The 12850-nt window shown below is 38.7% G+C and overlaps 1 protein-coding gene across 2 annotated transcripts in view; it reads left to right on the plus strand.

Moving 5' to 3' along the window:
- LOC106576477 (plexin-A4) overlaps nucleotides 1-12850 on the plus strand; it is a 643097-nt gene that overhangs the window by 130766 nt on the left and 499481 nt on the right. The window lies entirely within an intron of this gene.

Consider the following 12850-nt stretch of genomic DNA (forward strand, 5'->3'; position numbering starts at 1 on the left):
TGGATACATAACATAAACACAACCACTCTACAACACAGACACACAGACACACTGGATACATAACATAAACACAACCACTCTACAACACAGACACACTGGATACATAACATAAACACAACCACTCTACAACACAGACACACTGGATACATAACATAAACACAACCACTCTACAACACAGACACACTGGATACATAACATAAACACAACCACTCTACAACACAGACACACAGACACACTGGATACATAACATAAACACAACCACTCTACAACACAGACACACTGGATACATAACATAAACACAACCACTCTACAACACAGACACACTGGATACATAACATAAACACAACCACTCTACAACACAGACACACTGGATACATAACATAAACACAACCACTCTACAACACAGACACACTGGATACATAACATAAACACAACCACTCTACAACACAGATACACTGGATACATAACATAAACACAACCACTCTACAACACAGACACACAGACACACTGGATACATAACATAAACACAACCACTCTACAACACAGACACACTGGATACATAACATAAACACAACCACTCTACAACACAGACACACTGGATACATAACATAAACACAACCACTCTACAACACAGACACACTGGATACATAACATAAACACAACCACTCTACAACACAGACACACTGGATACATAACATAAACACAACCACTCTACAACACAGACACACTGGATACATAACATAAACACAACCACTCTACAAACACAGACACACTGGATACATAACATAAACACAACCACTCTACAACACAGACACACTGGATACATAACATAAACACAACCACTCTACAACACAGACACACAGACACACTGGATACATAACATAAACACAACCACTCTACAACACAGACACACTGGATACATAACATAAACACAACCACTCTACAACACAGACACACTGGATACATAACATAAACACAACCACTCTACAACACAGACACACTGGATACATAACATAAACACAACCACTCTACAACACAGACACACTGGATACATAACATAAACACAACCACTCTACAACACAGAACACAGACACACTGGATACATAACATAAACACAACCACTCTACAACACAGACACACAGACACACTGGATACATAACATAAACACAACCACTCTACAACACAGACACACTGGATACATAACATAAACACAACCACTATACAACACAGACACACTGGATACATAACATAAACACAACCACTCTACAACACAGACACACTGGATACATAACATAAACACAACCACTCTACAACACAGACACACTGGATACATAACATAAACACAACCACTCTACAACACAGACACACTGGATACATAACATAAACACAACCACTCTACAACACAGACACACTGGATACATAACATAAACACAACCACTCTACAACACAGACACACTGGATACATAACATAAACACAACCACTCTACAACACAGACACACTGGATACATAACATAAACACAACCACTCTACAACACAGACACACTGGATACATAACATAAACACAACCACTCTACAACACAGACACACTGGATACATAACATAAACACAACCACTCTACAACACAGATACACTGGATACATAACATAAACACAACCACTCTACAACACAGACACACAGACACACTGGATACATAACATAAACACAACCACTCTACAACACAGACACACTGGATACATAACATAAACACAACCACTCTACAACACAGACACACTGGATACATAACATAAACACAACCACTCTACAACACAGACACACTGGATACATAACATAAACACAACCACTCTACAACACAGACACACTGGATACATAACATAAACACAACCACTCTACAACACAGACACACAGACACACTGGATACATAACATAAACACAACCACTCTACAACACAGACACACAGACACACTGGATACATAACATAAACACAACCACTCTACAACACAGATACACTGGATACATAACATAAACACAACCACTCTACAACACAGACACACAGACACACTGGATACATAACATAAACACAACCACTCTACAACACAGACACACTGGATACATAACATAAACACAACCACTCTACAACACAGACACACTGGATACATAACATAAACACAACCACTCTACAACACAGACACACTGGATACATAACATAAACACAACCACTCTACAACACAGACACACAGACACACTGGATACATAACATAAACACAACCACTCTACAACACAGACACACTGGATACATAACATAAACACAACCACTCTACAACACAGACACACTGGATACATAACATAAACACAACCACTCTACAACACAGACACACTGGATACATAACATAAACACAACCACTCTACAACACAGACACACTGGATACATAACATAAACACAACCACTCTACAACACAGACACACTGGATACATAACATAAAACACAACCACTCTACAACACAGACACACTGGATACATAACATAAACACAACCACTCTACAACACAGACACACTGGATACATAACATAAACACAACCACTCTACAACACAGACACACTGGATACATAACATAAACACAACCACTCTACAACACAGACACACTGGATACATAACATAAACACAACCACTCTACAACACAGACACACTGGATACATAACATAAACACAACCACTCTACAACACAGACACACTGGATACATAACATAAACACAACCACTCTACAAACAGACACACAGACACACTGGATACATAACATAAACACAACCACTCTACAACACAGACACACTGGATACATAACATAAACACAACCACTCTACAACACAGACACACTGGATACATAACATAAACACAACCACTCTACAACACAGACACACAGAATGGATACATAACATAAACACAACCACTCTACAACACAGACACACTGGATACATAACATAAACACAACCACTCTACAACACAGACACACTGGATACATAACATAAACACAACCACTCTACAACACAGACACACTGGATACATAACATAAACACAACCACTCTACAACACAGACACACTGGATACATAACATAAACACAACCACTCTACAACACAGACACACTGGATACATAACATAAACACAACCACTCTACAAAAGACACAGACACACTGGATACATAACATAAACACAACCACTCTACAACACAGACACACTGGATACATAACATAAACACAACCACTCTACAACACAGACACACAGACACACTGGATACATAACATAAACACAACCACTCTACAACACAGACACACTGGATACATAACATAAACACAACCACTCTACAACACAGACACACTGGATACATAACATAAACACAACCACTCTACAACACAGACACACTGGATACATAACATAAACACAACCACTCTACAACACAGACACACAGACACACTGGATACATAACATAAACACAACCACTCTACAACACAGACACACTGGATACATAACATAAACACAACCACTCTACAACACAGACACACTGGATACATAACATAAACACAACCACTCTACAACACAGACACACTGGATACATAACATAAACACAACCACTCTACAACACAGACACACTGGATACATAACATAAACACAACCACTCTACAACACAGACACACTGGATACATAACATAAACACAACCACTCTACAACACAGACACACAGACACACTGGATACATAACATAAACACAACCACTCTACAACACAGACACACTGGATACATAACATAAACACAACCACTCTACAACACAGACACACTGGATACATAACATAAACACAACCACTCTACAACACAGACACACTGGATACATAACATAAACACAACCACTCTACAACACAGACACACTGGATACATAACATAAACACAACCACTCTACAACACAGACACACTGGATACATAACATAAACACAACCACTCTACAACACAGAACACAGACACACTGGATACATAACATAAACACAACCACTCTACAACACAGATACACTGGATACATAACATAAACACAACCACTCTACAAACAGACACACAGACACACTGGATACATAACATAAACACAACCACTCTACAACACAGACACACTGGATACATAACATAAACACAACCACTCTACAACACAGACACACTGGATACATAACATAAACACAACCACTCTACAACACAGACACACTGGATACATAACATAAACACAACCACTCTACAACACGACACAGACACACTGGATACATAACATAAACACAACCACTCTACAACACAGACACACTGGATACATAACATAAACACAACCACTCTACAACACAGACACACAGACACACTGGATACATAACATAAACACAACCACTCTACAACACAGACACACTGGATACATAACATAAACACAACCACTCTACAACACAGACACACTGGATACATAACATAAACACAACCACTCTACAACACAGACACACTGGATACATAACATAAACACAACCACTCTACAACACAGACACACAGACACACTGGATACATAACATAAACACAACCACTCTACAACACAGACACACTGGATACATAACATAAACACAACCACTCTACAACACAGACACACTGGATACATAACATAAACACAACCACTCTACAACACAGACACACTGGATACATAACATAAACACAACCACTCTACAACACAGACACACTGGATACATAACATAAACACAACCACTCTACAAACACAGATACACTGGATACATAACATAAACACAACCACTCTACAACACAGACACACAGACACACTGGATACATAACATAAACACAACCACTCTACAACACAGACACACTGGATACATAACATAAACACAACCACTCTACAACACAGACACACTGGATACATAACATAAACACAACCACTCTACAACACAGACACACTGGATACATAACATAAACACAACCACTCTACAACACAGACACACTGGATACATAACATAAACACAACCACTCTACAACACAGACACACTGGATACATAACATAAACACAACCACTCTACAACACAGACACACAGACACACTGGATACATAACATAAAACACAACCACTCTACAACACAGATACACTGGATACATAACATAAACACAACCACTCTACAACACAGACACACAGACACACTGGATACATAACATAAACACAACCACTCTACAACACAGACACACTGGATACATAACATAAACACAACCACTCTACAACACAGACACACTGGATACATAACATAAACACAACCACTCTACAACACAGACACACTGGATACATAACATAAACACAACCACTCTACAACACAGACACACAGACACACTGGATACATAACATAAACACAACCACTCTACAACACAGACACACTGGATACATAACATAAACACAACCACTCTACAACACAGACACACTGGATACATAACATAAACACAACCACTCTACAACACAGACACACTGGATACATAACATAAACACAACCACTCTACAACACAGACACACTGGATACATAACATAAACACAACCACTCTACAACACAGACACACTGGATACATAACATAAACACAACCACTCTACAACACAGACACACTGGATACATAACATAAACACAACCACTCTACAACACAGATACACTGGATACATAACATAAACACAACCACTCTACAACACAGACACACTGGATACATAACATAAACACAACCACTCTACAACACAGACACACTGGATACATAACATAAACACAACCACTCTACAACACAGATACACTGGATACATAACATAAACACAACCACTCTACAACACAGACACACAGACACACTGGATACATAACATAAACACAACCACTCTACAACACAGACACACTGGATACATAACATAAACACAACCACTCTACAACACAGACACACTGGATACATAACATAAACACAACCACTCTACAACACAGACACACAGACACACTGGATACATAACATAAACACAACCACTCTACAACACAGACACACAGACACACTGGATACATAACATAAACACAACCACTCTACAACACAGACACACTGGATACATAACATAAACACAACCACTATACAACACAGACACACAGACACACTGGATACATAACATAAACACAACCACTCTACAACACAGACACACTGGATACATAACATAAACACAACCACTCTACAACACAGACACACAGACACACTGGATACATAACATAAACACAACCACTCTACAACACAGACACACTGGATACATAACATAAACACAACAACTCTACAACACAGACACACTGGATACATAACATAAACACAACCACTCTACAACACAGACACACTGGATACATAACATAAACACAACCACTCTACAACACAACACACAGACACACTGGATACATAACATAAACACAACCACTCTACAACACAGATACACTGGATACATAACATAAACACAACCACTCTACAACACAGACACACTGGATACATAACATAAACACAACCACTCTACAACACAGACACACAGACACACTGGATACATAACATAAACACAACCACTCTACAACACAGATACACTGGATACATAACATAAACACAACCACTATACAACACAGAACACAGACACACTGGATACATAACATAAACACAACCACTCTACAACACAGACACACTGGATACATAACATAAACACAACCACTCTACAACACAGAACACAGACACACTGGATACATAACATAAACACAACCACTCTACAACACAGACACACTGGATACATAACATAAACACAACCACTCTACAACACAGACACACTGGATACATAACATAAACACAACCACTCTACAACACAGACACACAGACACACTGGATACATAACATAAACACAACCACTCTACAACACAGATACACTGGATACATAACATAAACACAATCACTCTACAAACAGACACACAGACACACTGGATACATAACATAAACACAACCACTCTACAACACAGACACACTGGATACATAACATAAACACAACCACTCTACAACACAGACACACTGGATACATAACATAAACACAACCACTCTACAACACAGACACACTGGATACATAACATAAACACAACCACTCTACAACACAGACACACTGGATACATAACATAAACACAACCACTCTACAACACAGACACACAGACACACTGGATACATAACATAAACACAACCACTCTACAACACAGACACACTGGATACATAACATAAACACAACCACTCTACAACACAGACACACTGGATACATAACATAAACACAACCACTCTACAACACAGACACACTGGATACATAACATAAACACAACCACTCTACAACACAGACACACTGGATACATAACATAAACACAACCACTCTACAACACAGACACACTGGATACATAACATAAACACAACCACTCTACAACACAGACACACTGGATACATAACATAAACACAACCACTCTACAACACAGACACACTGGATACATAACATAAACACAACCACTCTACAACACAGACACACTGGATACATAACATAAACACAACCACTCTACAACACAGACACACTGGATACATAACATAAACACAACCACTCTACAACACAGACACACTGGATACATAACATAAACACAACCACTCTACAACACAGACACACAGACACACTGGATACATAACATAAACACAACCACTCTACAACACAGATACACTGGATACATAACATAAACACAACCACTCTACAACACAGACACACAGACACACTGGATACATAACATAAACACAACCACTCTACAACACAGACACACTGGATACATAACATAAACACAACCACTCTACAACACAGACACACTGGATACATAACATAAACACAACCACTCTACAACACAGACACACTGGATACATAACATAAACACAACCACTCTACAACACAGACACACAGACACACTGGATACATAACATAAACACAACCACTCTACAACACAGACACACTGGATACATAACATAAACACAACCACTCTACAACACAGACACACTGGATACATAACATAAACACAACCACTCTACAACACAGACACACTGGATACATAACATAAACACAACCACTCTACAACACAGACACACTGGATACATAACATAAACACAACCACTCTACAACACAGATACACTGGATACATAACATAAACACAACCACTCTACAACACAGACACACAGACACACTGGATACATAACATAAACACAACCACTCTACAACACAGACACACTGGATACATAACATAAACACAACCACTCTACAACACAGACACACTGGATACATAACATAAACACAACCACTCTACAACACAGACACACTGGATACATAACATAAACACAACCACTCTACAACACAGACACACTGGATACATAACATAAACACAACCACTCTACAACACAGACACACTGGATACATAACATAAACACAACCACTCTACAACACATGAACACAGACACACTGGATACATAACATAAACACAACCACTCTACAACACAGATACACTGGATACATAACATAAACACAACCACTCTACAACACAGACACACAGACACACTGGATACATAACATAAACACAACCACTCTACAACACAGACACACTGGATACATAACATAAACACAACCACTCTACAACACAGACACACTGGATACATAACATAAACACAACCACTCTACAACACAGACACACTGGATACATAACATAAACACAACCACTCTACAACACAGACACACAGACACACTGGATACATAACATAAACACAACCACTCTACAACACAGACACACTGGATACATAACATAAACACAACCACTCTACAACACAGACACACTGGATACATAACATAAACACAACCACTCTACAACACAGACACACTGGATACATAACATAAACACAACCACTCTACAACACAGACACACTGGATACATAACATAAACACAACCACTCTACAACACAGACACACTGGATACATAACATAAACACAACCACTCTACAACACAGACACACTGGATACATAACATAAACACAACCACTCTACAACACAGATACACTGGATACATAACATAAACACAACCACTCTACAACACAGACACACTGGATACATAACATAAACACAACCACTCTACAACACAGACACACTGGATACATAACATAAACACAACCACTCTACAACACAGATACACTGGATACATAACATAAACACAACCACTCTACAACACAGACACACAGACACACTGGATACATAACATAAACACAACCACTCTACAACACAGACACACTGGATACATAACATAAACACAACCACTCTACAACACAGACACACTGGATACATAACATAAACACAACCACTCTACAACACAGACACACTGGATACATAACATAAACACAACCACTCTACAACACAGACACACAGACACACTGGATACATAACATAAACACAACCACTCTACAACACAGATACACTGGATACATAACATAAACACAACCACTATACAACACAGACACACAGACACACTGGATACATAACATAAACACAACCACTCTACAACACAGACACACTGGATACATAACATAAACACAACCACTCTACAACACAGACACACAGACACACTGGATACATAACATAAACACAACCACTCTACAACACAGACACACTGGATACATAACATAAACACAACAACTCTACAACACAGACACACTGGATACATAACATAAACACAACCACTCTACAACACAGACACACTGGATACATAACATAAACACAACCACTCTACAACACAGACACACAGACACACTGGATACATAACATAAACACAACCACTCTACAACACAGATACACTGGATACATAACATAAACACAACCACTCTACAACACAGACACACTGGATACATAACATAAACACAACCACTCTACAACACAGACACACAGACACACTGGATACATAACATAAACACAACCACTCTACAACACAGATACACTGGATACATAACATAAACACAACCACTATACAACACAGACACACAGACACACTGGATACATAACATAAACACAACCACTCTACAACACAGACACACTGGATACATAACATAAACACAACCACTCTACAACACACACACAGACACACTGGATACATAACATAAACACAACCACTCTACAACACAGACACACTGGATACATAACATAAACACAACCACTCTACAACACAGACACACTGGATACATAACATAAACACAACCACTCTACAACACAGAACACAGACACACTGGATACATAACATAAACACAACCACTCTACAACACAGATACACTGGATACATAACATAAACACAACCACTCTACAACACAGACACACAGACACACTGGATACATAACATAAACACAACCACTCTACAACACAGACACACTGGATACATAACATAAACACAACCACTCTACAACACAGACACACTGGATACATAACATAAACACAACCACTCTACAACACAGACACACTGGATACATAACATAAACACAACCACTCTACAACACAGACACACTGGATACATAACATAAACACAACCACTCTACAACACAGACACACAGACACACTGGATACATAACATAAACACAACCACTCTACAACACAGAGACACTGGATACATAACATAAACACAACCACTATACAACACAGACACACTGGATACATAACATAAACACAACCACTCTACAACACAGACACACTGGATACATAACATAAACACAACCACTCTACAACACAGACACACTGGATACATAACATAAACACAACCACTCTACAACACAGACACACTGGATACATAACATAAACACAACCACTCTACAACACAGACACACTGGATACATAACATAAACACAACCACTCTACAACACAGACACACTGGATACATAACATAAACACAACCACTCTACAACACAGATACACTGGATACATAACATAAACACAACCACTCTACAACACAGACACACTGGATACATAACATAAACACAACCACTCTACAACACAGACACACTGGATACATAACATAAACACAACCACTCTACAACACAGATACACTGGATACATAACATAAACACAACCACTCTACAACACAGACACACAGACACACTGGATACATAACATAAACACAACCACTCTACAACACAGACACACTGGATACATAACATAAACACAACCACTCTACAACACAGACACACTGGATACATAACATAAACACAACCACTCAACAACACAGATACACTGGATACATAACATAAACACAACCACTCTACAACACAGATACACTGGATACATAACATAAACACAACCACTCTACAACACAGACACACAGACACACTGGATACATAACATAAACACAAACACTCTACAACACAGACACACTGGATACATAACATAAAAACCAACCACTCTACAACACAGACACACTGGATACATAACATAAACACAACCACTCTACAACACAGACACACAGACACACTGGATACATAACATAAACACAACCACTCTACAACACAGACACACTGGATACATAACATAAACACAACCACTCTACAACACAGACACACTGGATACATAACATAAACACAACCACTCTACAACACAGACACACTGGATACATAACATAAACACAACCACTCTACAACACAGACACACAGACACACTGGATACATAACATAAACACAACCACTCTACAACACAGACACACTGGATACATAACATAAACACAACCACTCTACAACACAGACACACTGGATACATAACATAAACACAACCACTCTACAACACAGACACACTGGATACATAACATAAACACAACCACTCTACAACACAGACACACTGGATACATAACATAAACACAACCACTCTACAACACAGACACACTGGATACATAACATAAACACAACCACTCTACAACACAGATACACTGGATACATAACATAAACACAACCACTCTACAACACAGACACACTGGATACATAACATAAACACAACCACTCTACAACACAGACACACTGGATACATAACATAAACACAACCACTCTACAACACAGATACACTGGATACATAACATAAACACAACCACTCTACAACACAGATACACTGGATACATAACATAAACACAACCACTCTACAACACAGACACACTGGATACATAACATAAACACAACCACTCTACAACACAGACACACTGGATACATAACATAAACACAACCACTCTACAACACAGACACACTGGATACATAACATAAACACAACCACTCTACAACACAGACACACAGACACACTGGATACATAACATAAACACAACCACTCTACAACACAGACACACTGGATACATAACATAAACACAACCACTCTACAACACAGACACAGTGGATACATAACATAAACACAACCACTCTACAACACAGACACACAGACACACTGGATACATAACATAAACACAACCACTCTACAACACAGACACACAGACACACTGGATACATAACATAAACACAACCACTCTACAACACAGATACACTGGATACATAACATAAACACAACCACTATACAACACAGACACACTGGATACATAACATAAACACAACCACTCTACAACACAGACACACTGGATACATAACATAAACACAACCACTCTACAACACAGACACACAGACACACTGGATACATAACATAAACACAACCACTCTACAACACAGACACACTGGATACATAACATAAACACAACCACTCTACAACA

Source organism: Salmo salar, chromosome ssa17 (genome assembly GCF_905237065.1).
Source record: "Salmo salar chromosome ssa17, Ssal_v3.1, whole genome shotgun sequence".
Taxonomy (NCBI): domain Eukaryota; kingdom Metazoa; phylum Chordata; class Actinopteri; order Salmoniformes; family Salmonidae; genus Salmo; species Salmo salar.